Source organism: Solea senegalensis, linkage group LG1, assembly GCF_019176455.1.
Source record: "Solea senegalensis isolate Sse05_10M linkage group LG1, IFAPA_SoseM_1, whole genome shotgun sequence".
Taxonomy (NCBI): domain Eukaryota; kingdom Metazoa; phylum Chordata; class Actinopteri; order Pleuronectiformes; family Soleidae; genus Solea; species Solea senegalensis.
In genome coordinates, this window is record NC_058021.1 from 26,962,700 (window position 1) to 26,974,519 (window position 11,820).

At 41.7% G+C, this 11,820-nt stretch overlaps 1 protein-coding gene across 2 annotated transcripts in view; it reads right to left on the reverse strand.

Moving 5' to 3' along the window:
- The window catches only part of tmem108 (transmembrane protein 108), a 51,229-nt gene extending 41,228 nt beyond the window's left edge, over positions 1-10,001 (reverse strand). The window contains exon 1 of one of the 2 annotated variants that reach the window (XM_044043722.1): positions 9,452-9,998. The gene's annotated coding sequence lies outside the window, so the exon portion shown is untranslated. Of the gene's footprint in view, positions 1-9,451 lie in introns of both variants that reach the window. The other variant, XM_044043740.1, reaches the window with a different exon arrangement.
- Positions 10,002-11,820: the final 1,819 nt, after the last annotated feature.

Here is an 11,820-nt window from a genome sequence, read left to right on the forward strand (position 1 = left end):
ATTATCTCCAGTCTCTCCAGATGTCTACAGTGAAAACACTGCAGTTTCTACAGCATGTTTGACATACTGTATACCACAGTCACTGCAGTGTTTTGTTTTTTTTTACAGCACAAACAGCCAGCGCAGCGACCAGTGTGTCCATATTATTTGCAGCTCCTGACAAACCCAAAACGTCAAGTCATCTCTTCTCCCCAGAGGACGGTGTCCTCTTCAGCGAGGGAGGAGGGAAGGAGTGAGTGAGAGGAGAGTCATTCCAGCAGCTACAGCAGCAGATTCATTGGTCGTTCACATATTTTGGCTTTGTGGGTTTGGGCCAGAACCAGAGCAAAGGACGCCTGTGTGTCCAGTTGGGTTTTGTTGTTGCCATGTTGCTTTCTGCTGCCAGTCCGACAATGTCCTCCCTACATGATAGTGCCACTGTCTCCATGGTGACGTGCAGGAGCCGCCACAAACCACTATCTCTGCCACCACTACCAGAACCAGACACAAACAAACCAACATACAAATCCCCACTGTGTCCCTTAACACTTTAGTACGCAGATGCTGCTCCGTGTACGGAAATTAATTTGTGCATGCGGCTGACACCTCACTCCATTTCATTCAGTATTAATGTCTCAGATTACTCGACAGCTTTCTCGAGCCCCTGGAGGCACAGATCTCTTAGACTGGAGCCCAAGACAGAGGAAAGCAAAACCATGTAAACTGAAGGTGACAAGCACAGACTGTTTCTCTCCGAGGTCTCTCCGAGGTGGTTAATACAGTGATTACAATGAATTGTCAGAATGTCACCTCCGGCAAGAGCGACATCAGACACATACTGTGTTACCTGGCTGCTAGTTTGTTCGTCATTTTGTCTATTACCCCATTCCCACTGGTCAAATAAACAGGTTTTTGTCCAACGTACTCAATCTGCATTTCCTCCTACACCAAAAATTGGTTTATTGTCTTTGGCTCCAAATGAAACATTGGCTAATTTCTTCTTCGTGCAGACAATGTGGCTGCAACTAACTTCTATTTTGATAGTCAACTAGTCAGTGATTATCCAAACTAATCAGACAATAAATCACAAATGGCTCTATTTCGTTAACAACTATTACCATGCCTGCACTAAGTGTAAATCGAGCTAAAAATGTACAGCCTAGAAACTGTACTAAATACTTCTCAAGTCTTAATCCAAAATCTTTTTTTTTAAATAATAGAACATAAATGGGTATCAGCCGAGGTATGGGCAAGAGTGCACACAGGAAGCCCATTAACCGTGTGGTTTTCTCCCTCTAACCTGCTTTGTTTGTCTTGTCAAAATTCATGCATGGGTGACCAGGGGTGAAAAAAGCAACGCCACAGGGCAGACCAACTACTGGCAATGCAAATGGTGTTAATCACCTTTTGTAGTGGGTTCAACAAAGTAAAAAAAAAAACAAGCAAACAAAAAAAAGAAAAGGTAATCACCTGTAACGGTCTTTTGTTATGAGTATTTTAGACACAAAGCACAATTGTCACAGTCTGGCAAATTCCTCCTCCATTTCCCATCTCCTATATATGTTTGTTTACCTTAAGTGACCTCGGCGAGGACTTGCCTCCTGCACTGTACGCTGTGCTGGAGCCTCAGCCCAGCTGCTCTTCAACCCATCAATCTGAGTCTCCAGCAGCCATGAAATGAGCCATATGCAGCAACGGCAGGGTGCGGGGAGAGGGAAAAACCGATAAAAACAACGGCTTTATATAGTAAAGAGATCTAGATTTCCTTTCATTGCACAACTGAGGCTCGAGCAGCTTAAACTAGGGTAGTGTGAGACACAAAATCAAATGCTGGCTCGGGCATTTAGGTGATTACAAATACCCAGGGTGCGTGTTTGAGTATTGGAGAAAGGAAAGGATTTGATTTAGGGAGTGGAGGAAAGATGACCAAGCATTTAAAACGAGAGAGGGGAGATGTTCTTATCGTACCCTCAATACACCACAACAATTAGTCAGCGACAGTGACATAGGAGTGCAATAATAAGCTCTACCATGGGGACGGGACTCCTTATTCCCCAGCATATGGTGGCACTTTAATCTGCAGCCTCAATCAGATGAACTTGGTCAATAGAAAAGGTTTGATTTTAAAGGTCCAGTGTGAAAGAATTTGTGACATGACATGGAAAAACTGTAGACTTTAACAAACGTGAGATGTACACTCTATCTGGTTTGTCCATTCAGGCTCCTGTAGAAACATGGGGGAATAAAAGCTCATTCTAAGGCTATAAAAATGAAAATCGAACATTTTGATTTTATTTTAAAGGGCTGCCAGACTTATACACACATAATCAATGTTAAACTATCAGATCTGACGGAGGGAGCATTTGTGTGTATACAGTGGCAGCACCGAGGTGGGCGGGGACAAGACGTGTTATCCTGTTAAACTGCCGAACAACTAGGTTTTTTTGAGCAAGTAAAAAAAAATTGGTGCTCCATCATCTTACTCAACTATCACAATGCTGCTGTTGCCTCCGTCTGTCTTTACATCAAATGAATCACTTCCTGCGGGCAGAGCAGGAATGTGTGGCGACATGAGGTCTAAACACCGCTATAGTGAGAAAAACAGAGGGAGATGTGTGGAGCTCAGCATCGTGTGAACTCATTTGATAATGGTTTGAACGCAACAGACTTCAATTTAAAATGTACGCACTACAGTTTGACAGTTACTGCACGCTAAAACACAAACATATTCACTGTGCCTTTAAGTTCATAGCTGATATAACAAATATCCAGATTGAGGAAGTTGCCAAGGAAACCGGAGTCTCTCTTCTCTTACGATTTCATACATGGTGATGATTTGCTTCTCTGTTCCACGGCGCCACAACCAACCATCCATTAAAGGCTGTAAATGATCCTCATTTACAGGTGAGTGCAGCCTCAGACCTCGCAATCACTGGGCTGACACCTGCTACTATTGTGCCCCTCCATCACATGACCCCCAGAAGCCAGCTCATGCTGGGATTGAAGGGGCAGTAACATGCAGCTCCAGGGGACGACTTCTCCTCCCACCAGACCTTCTCATAATCCTATTAGACCCAGTCATCTGCACTGCATTTTAAAAAAAAAAAAATGTGCTGATTGATCCTAAAACACAAACCCTCTGTGTCCTGAGGCTGCCTAGAAATCTCACCTCAGAACTGGGGCTGCATCTTTCAACTTCATCATTTCTTTAAATTATGTGAAATGAAATGTTGTGCAACAATTAATTGTCGAAATCTCACAGAAGGGAAAAAAAACTTGCCAAGAGGGAGGCGGTTAAGACAAGAGTTAAGCCCAGCCTTGTGATTTGATTTTCCAAAGTAAGGGAAACCAGAGTTTTTAAGCTTTAATTTTGGTGCATTTTGTAAGACAAAAACTGACAATAACACCATATATTTAGGTTGATTTATAATCCAAGTACAAAATATTACTCCTAGAGTCTGTTACATGCAGTAATGGTGTTACCTCATATGTTTATCCACCTGTGTTTGAGCGATCTAGAACCTTAAAACACTGAGCGCTATATCAGGAATTATGATGACATAACTTGACATAATCAGGTGAAATATTTTACCACAGAGAAACTCTTTGTTGAATTTTAAGCTGCTGAACATACTGGGTTTTTTTTTCGGAATAAATCTTAATTACATAAGATTAATTATGTAAAATAGACTGAGGCGAATGACGCTTGCAGCTCCATGAAGCTAAAGTTATACCAGCGGTCTGATATCAGCATGCTAACATGCTGATGTGTGCAATATAACAATATCGAAGCACAGTACAAAGAAGAAAAACATTCATAACTTATCGATGACACTACTCTTGTAAAGTAATCACGAGGACTGAGGGGAAGAATTCCCCCAATAATCTCATTAAAAACCACAAATTTAAGGCAAAATTAGAGAAAAATGAGTTCATCCACTGTAAAAAAAAAGACTATGTGAACAGTAACAAATTACAATCAAAGAGCAGAGGATATTTCTAGAACAGAGTGGATCAATCGACCATCACCTCTTCCAGTGCTAAAACCAGAAGGTTATCGACGTACTGTACTGTATGTACAATTCAGCAACAGTCGCACTTGGTAGCGGCTCCATCATTTTGCCGTTGATTGATTTGGAAAACTACAGAGTCACGCTCCAAACCAACAATTTATTCCATTTACCTCTGAAAACAAGCCTCTGAATGGATTGCAAGTACAGCTCAGTGAATTAGCTCTATCTGATGCACCTCAAAACACTGCAGAATCAGCTTACATAACACAGTTACTGTGCAGACCTTATCGGGCACTTTTTGCCCCTTGGGACCCTCTTGGCACGGACAGTGACCATCAGTGGGTGGAGGTGCAGATGTGGAGTGGCACGGCTGAAGCGGAGGAATGCGAGGAATTCCCCTTGTAAACACCTCATGCTCGGACGGCCACCACACTCTTATCTCCCCCGTGCCCATTACCCCCTTTAATCATCATAATGGTTGGTTATTCATTACCATCAACCCCCGCCTTCACCTCTTCTTTTCCTTCTCCTTCCTCTATCTGCCTTTCCTGTGACCTCCACTCTATCAGTCAGAGCAGGTGAGCTTTCTGCTTCCCCCGACAACTTCACTCTTTTGTTTACCTGAGGCACCACATGGTATTATTCCCTCTGATATCCCCAGTGGGCAAACAGTCAGTAAATACTTGACATCAAAAAAAAAACGATAGGCCATATCCACATGGAAACAGAACTTCACCGATACGGACTTTTTCTGCGAACGCGGTATAGTTTAAAGAAATATCTTCATACACATGAAACCCCACAAAACAACTGTAAACGTGCGAAAACTTGTGTGCCGTGTACAAACTCCAAACTAGGGATGGCACGATACCACTTTTTTGTCCCGATATAACAAACTCAAGTATCTACCAATACCAATATTAGACCAGTGTTAGCTATTTCAAATTCAAATAAAAGGCTGTTTATTGGCTCATCCCTACTCCAAACACAAGAAGAAGACGGCAAAAGCGATTGTAAGAGAGAAACGTCAGCCATATTGGTTCTATACATGAAAACCAAAGAGTGACCATTTTGAGATTTCATCAGTTCTCCGAAAATAGCATTTTAGCATTTGAGGACCCCCAAAAACAGTTTCCATGTGGGGAAAAAAATCTGACATGATCAAAAAAGCTATTGCAAATTTTCCTTGACTCGTTCTCCTGTATACAGGCCTTTAGTCTGACTAAAACATGTGAGTCCAGCTGAAGTTGTACTAATACTACTGCACGTACACATTCAATTGGACCAGAGTCAGACTGGAGTGAATAGAAGAAGCCAGTTCACAGAGGAATAAGACAACAGTGGCAAAAACATGGCACAATCCAGGCTAGGACATTTGTTGGAATGATGGGGAAACCAATTTCCTGGTCTCATAGGAACACTTTCGCTGATAGGATCATAAGTGGAAGAAGAGGGAAATTTATATTTTTCTCGCTGGCTGAACACAGGAAACCCTCCCCCCCCCATGCGTGGTTCCTGTGTACGAGCTTAAAATGAAAGTCATCTCGAAAGCAGCTGAGGCGTCTTTGTTAATGCTGTGTGGCATTTAGAGCACACAGGAAAAAGAAAGCCTGGCTGTTTTTGCTTTGGTGAAATCCTGTGTTTAGTCAGGCTGGATGAAGGTGCAAAGTCCATCCAGAGCACATACCGTGTCGTATGAGGGCCGCAATTCCACGTCATGTGCCACTCTCATGACTGTCACTTTAGTATAAAGACCGGCTCACAATGTTGGAGTCACATTCTCCCAAAACTTTCCCAGCAGCTCAGTCACCCTATTCTGTTCCAAGAGGGCCGAAACCAGACGTTCCCTTTTCCTGAAACTTCCCTGATAAGTTTGTTTAAGGGAGGTCTTTCACTCTGGTTGGGAAACCTAATATTTTCCGAGTGTTTTCCAGTGTTAACGACGACTTTTCCTGACATCAGTGATAAAAGAGCAGCTGCAGAGATTGTTCAGCCGCTGTCCCGTGAAAACTGTTCCCAGTGTTGACAGTAGATATCACACCAGGTGTTAAAATGACGTGCTGACACACACTTTCCCCCTACATCATTAGTCATTTAGTCTTGTCTTGTCTTCATGAGGTCACATGGATTTTTTGGGAGGTTTTCCTTAATTAGCTCATGATAGTTGCTTCCTGTTCAGCCTGTGAAACCTTGGACAAAGTTAACAATCAGATCATTCTTTAACAATTGCACTAAAGATAAACCTATGGTGATAAATAATAAAAACTCCTGTCCCATCAATACAACCTTACAACTGTCACGTTAAAACCTGAGAATAGTTGATGTGGTTAAGGGGCACTAGCCTGTCAACAAGAAAAAATATATTTTATTATATAGACATGAGATGTGATATTGGGTTAATCACCTGACTTTATCTCTGTGCTTATCGAAGTTATCGATCTAAATTATTAGGGCTGTGCAACTTCACGGGTCTCACAATTTGATTTGATTCCATCCCGATGCAGCACATTCTCAATCTTCTACATTTATTTTTCTATATTTATGCACACGGTCGGTTTTTCATCACTGAATACAAGCAGCAGTACAAATAGTATATGTATGTTATATGACACGAATTGTCCATGTCTGCTTCATGATGCATCTTAAAAAACTATCATTTTCAAAACCCCTACAACTGATATTAGCTGATTCCTTGACTTTCTGCTGCGATGATATTTAATCCAGTCCTTTATCTTCAGAGATTCAGTGACTTTTCCCTCCAGCGTAACCTTCACGCTGACATTTGTATATTTTCATAAAAGTGTTGCGTACACTCGCCATGAAACTTTTACATCCTTCTTCTCCCAAAGATGAGTTTCGAATGCTGATGATGCGCTGACCTTCTCTAACAGCCATCATCGTGCAGATTAAAGCTTTGCTTTGACTGTGCACTACGTACCATGGAATTCAACTTCTATTTGATTTCAAACTCAAATCATGCATTTTGAAAAAAGTCAAATCGGGTGAAATGTGTGTGCATGACATGATTATTTGGCATTAACGAGCAAATATTGTTCAATTAACTGCAACCAGAAGAAGTTGTTACGGCAAAAATTGCGACGCACCTAAGTTATATTCAACGTAATCTGGTGAATGGTGAAAAAGGTCTCAAATGTCTTGTTTTGTTGCACGAAACAGGACTTTTTGCCGATATACAATATTCCGATTAATCAGGAGTGTGCGGGCCGAAAACCTATACCAATATATCTTTGATTTTTCCCAAAATGCCGAGGTCATTTGCTCTATTCTGTAGTGAAATTAAAATAATATTTTGCATTCTCGTGCTGCAGAAGATGTAGATATAAATATTTTTTTATTCAATTACCAATAATACATTTTTAAGCCTATATCGTCCAATATCGATATCATGCAGCTAATATTGTTATAATGTGAAAATTAATTAATTAAGAAAAGTCAGAGGGCGCTCGTCTTAATAATTTAAAAAAAACAACACTCCGACTGACTCATTGATTATCAAATAGTTAGCGATTAAATGAGTCATTGATGAATAATCAGTAAATCATTGCAGCCCCAACTCATTAAGTAACAGAAGCGTAACTCTGGATTGATATACATCGCGCACCTGAGCTTTGTGTGTGTGTGTGTGTGTGTGTGTGCGCAAATCATCCATGTCCTCATTAGTGTTGAGTGCTTTGCTCATATGTTCACTAATACCCATTCATGGTATCACAGCATGTTAGCTCACCGCGAGGAAGCTGTCAGCTACATATGTCAATAACGCCCCCACCCCATACACACACACACACACACACTGACCCCGCCCCCGCTTCCCCCCACCTCTGCACACATGGCACTGAAGGATTGTCCCCCCCCCCAGAACAAAGGAGTGGGGGGTTTCTGTGGAGAACACACAGCCAAACATTCCTGTCACAATGGTCAGAGTGAGCACCAGGTTCAATCTGAACTCACTTTAAACTGCTCTATACGACGCCACTGTTCCTGGAAACAAAGCTGCAGCCGCCACATTCAAATGAGACACCCGGTGGCGGCGGCGTGTTCGCGGTGGCCTCTCTTATTATCTGCTTTGTTGCTGCCACGTTGCCCGAGGAATGAAGTCCACTCGAGGTCGAGACATTCAAGATTGATGACTCTGCTCCTCTCTCTCTCTTTCTCTTTCTTCACTGCAAAGTTTTCATTTTTGAAAGCCAGAGGTGTAAATAAACTGAGATGACAGCAAACAACTGCCAGAAGTCTTTGCCATTTATCTTCCGGAGAACATACGTGTTTTCAAGAGAGTTTGGGGGCCCCCGGGCTGAGTGTCCTTGGGCCCCCCCCCCCCTCCATCAAACTAGACTAAACCACCCCAAAATTAGAAGCAATAGACAGAACATTAACTGTTTATGCATTAAAAGTTTAGGCAGGAGATACAGGCTGTTGTGTTTATAGAACATTTTGTGTGAACTAAAGTCATTTCCCGACATTAAATTGAATGGAAAATTGGGTGTGGACTCATACAGAGTCAGGTTTTTCAAATGTCACATTTGTGTTGTTGCCATGGCTGTGGAAAGAGAGGATCTTAAATGCACACGTCATGGCAGCGTGCAGAAGTAAGAGCGGGAGGAAATGGTGCCACTATTCAGAGAGGTTTGGAGTGAATGGTGTGAAATCTGCAGTAGCACCGCATTTGTTGGCTAAGACATTCCTCTCTGTGAAAAGGATTTGCCTCAAGGAATAAAAAGTGTGGAATCTAAATGGTTTGCGAGTAAATAACTGGCTGAAGGGATCTGTAGCACTGTTACCGTATGGAACGTGCAGCCTTAACCTTGGAACGGGTCCGTAGAGATGACCTGCATGACTCTGTCTTTGTAGTGTCAATTAATAACAAGGAAATCCTCTGGATCAGACACTCTCACATTCAAAATAATGTCAGTGCTGGTCTGAAAACGGCTAAATACTCGGTAGTTTTCTGGGGCCCCCCCCCTCTACCTGGGCCCCCCGGTGAATGCCTGCTTTGCCAGTCTTGTTTCACCGCACCTGCTCCAGAATAAAGTGTCAAAAACATCTAATGAAACATAAGAGTTCCCGAATCGCCTGTGACACGACGTTGAATCCAATATGAAAGTGGCTTCATTAAAGTGAAAAAGTTGTCATTTTCAGGTGAAAAGTGACTTTCAAATGATGTTTCAAAGAACCGAGGAGCAGCAGCTCAACTTCTGATGAAGACATTCCCCTAATAGAGTATGATCTCTGATGTGTTGCAGTGTATATTTGAATGCAGCACTGACATACAGTAGATGTGATGCTTTTGTCTATGATTGCCTTGGAAACCCGGATCTCAGAGAAATCAAGAATACATACAATCACAGCAGAGACACAGAGGCAGAAATAACAACAACAATAATACTAATAATAATTATAATAATAATAATGATAATAATAAAAAGACTGTATGTTCTTACCTATATTTCACAAGGTGCGTCGTAGCGTCGGGTACTCGTCGTATCCGAGAGAAGCCGAGAGCAGCTGTGTCACACTTCACACCATCCACACGCACATGTTCCCAGTCCACAGCGAGAAATGTCACAACCATGTGCCGCAACAAGAAGCCAGTGAAGCTCCAGCAGCAGCAGCAGCAGTAGCAGCAGGAGCAGGACTGTGACTGACTGTGGGTCTCCCCCCCGCACACTGCCCGTGGGAAAGCGTCACAGCGCGTGTCCAGGCGCTGGATGAGATGCGCAGGGCGCCACCCTTTGCTGGACCTCCAGGACTCACTTCTCGTCCGTCTCTCTCAGCCTCGACGTGGTTAAATATCAGGAGAGGAGGGAGTGAAGGAAACTCCGCCACACAGGCAGCGTGATTTTGATCCACGGCCACACTGATCCGTGAGCGCTGGTTACAGCCTGGTGCGCAATTAAGGCGCGCAGGACGCCGGTGCCACCCACTACAGGAGGGTTTTCAGTGGCGAGTGTACGGACGGGGAATTTTAATGAGGACTGCTGCAGTTTCCTCCCTCCTCTCTCTCGCCCCATCCATCCATCCTTCTCTCTTTCTTTCTCTGTGCACAACTCCACTGCCCTGACAGGAATATCTTTAATTTATCTCTCTCATACACACACACACACAGTGAGAGAAAAGTGATGCGCCTCGTGCGAACATGAGAGGACAGCGAGGAAAGTCAGCAGCTCAACTTCAACCAACACCTGTTGAATGAAAGCATACAATTCAGAGAGAAAAGTTCACGTGCAGTGAGATCTGTGTGTTTCTCTGTGGAGTGAAAGGATGAATGACTTTGTGAAAAAAAAAACAAAAAAAAAACACAGGTGGATTAACAGCAGCTCATTATCAGCACAATCGTAGAAATAGAAGAGAGCACAGCAGGAGACAAAAGAGGGATTATGTGATTATATAGAAACACACAAACACCAACAAATAAGTACTGAGGATTATAAAGTCAGTAAAATATAATAATTACACTTCATATTATTTAAATATTTGTTTAACAATACAGCAAACACACAAACTAAACATCAGTGTGAAATGAATCTGCAATTGTAGGTTAAATAATCATTACCACAGCTTCACAAATAGCAACATTGATTGTTTCATTTATTCCATAATTGATCAAATTGTTTATACACATACATATATGTATATATACCTATCATTTTAGTCCTTAGCTGTGATTAATCAAATGTTGTGTTTTATTGTAAAATGAGGAGACCTTCCTAAAAGTGATTTAGTTTGATTTATACAATTATATATGGTAATAATACAAGAAAACTGCAACTAAATCAGAGTAACAAACAGCATAACTGATTCTTAAAACTAGTACCAAATTACTATGAAGAGATACAGTAACCTTCTGTGAAAATACAACTAGAACAGTTATTTAGTGTAAATATACAAAGTGCTTTGTAAAGAAAGTAATCCATCTATACATGTGATGCATGATTATTAATGCAAACATCTGAAAACCAAAAGTGAACCAGCTCACCGTGTACTGCCACATACAGAATATGATTTTTCATTCAGGGTTTCTTGACCTGGAAGACTGCAACGCACATTCATCTTCATCATCACTTTTTCCCTCACTGAAGTTTTCCGTTCATAAAAACACAGAAAAGTGTGAAAAATGTCTATTGGTGTCAAATCTAATCCAAAAATGACATTTGGTTTCCATCCACAAACCAGAGATGATCAATTTACAGTCACTGACAAGCAAAAGAAACAGGAATTATTCACATTTAAGAAGCTGGAATCAGAGTTGTTTTCATTTTGTTTTTGAATAACCCACTTAAACAGAACTAATTTATTTACAAATTGATAAATTATCGATTATTGGTTGCAGCCTGAAGCAAATGTTGCTTCATTTTTACACACGATTGGAAAAACCAGTGGAGAAACTAAATGTATCTTCATATACATTCTGCTTCCCCCTACTGCAGTTCCAAGCTCCTTCTCCTCTAATCCTCCACCTCACTAACATCAGCTCAAACCCTGCGTCTGTCAGCTCCTTCACCTACTCTCAGGTTAAACCACTTATCCGTCCATATGGGAGGGAACTGAAAATGAGCATCACTGTATCAAAAGCCTGAACCAACACCAGGTAAACAAAACATGATGTTTTCAGAGTGCTGGAGAACAACAGCAGATACAGGAGGCTCAGAATCACTGCATTGACAGCTATCTCGTTATTACAGAGGCCATTTCTGTTTTCAAACAATCAGTTTAACACTGCAGGAAGTCAGACCAGAGAATTTAGAAAATGATAAGATACATAACCTTAGATTTCCCAATACATACAAGAAGAAATCACAGACTCTGTCGT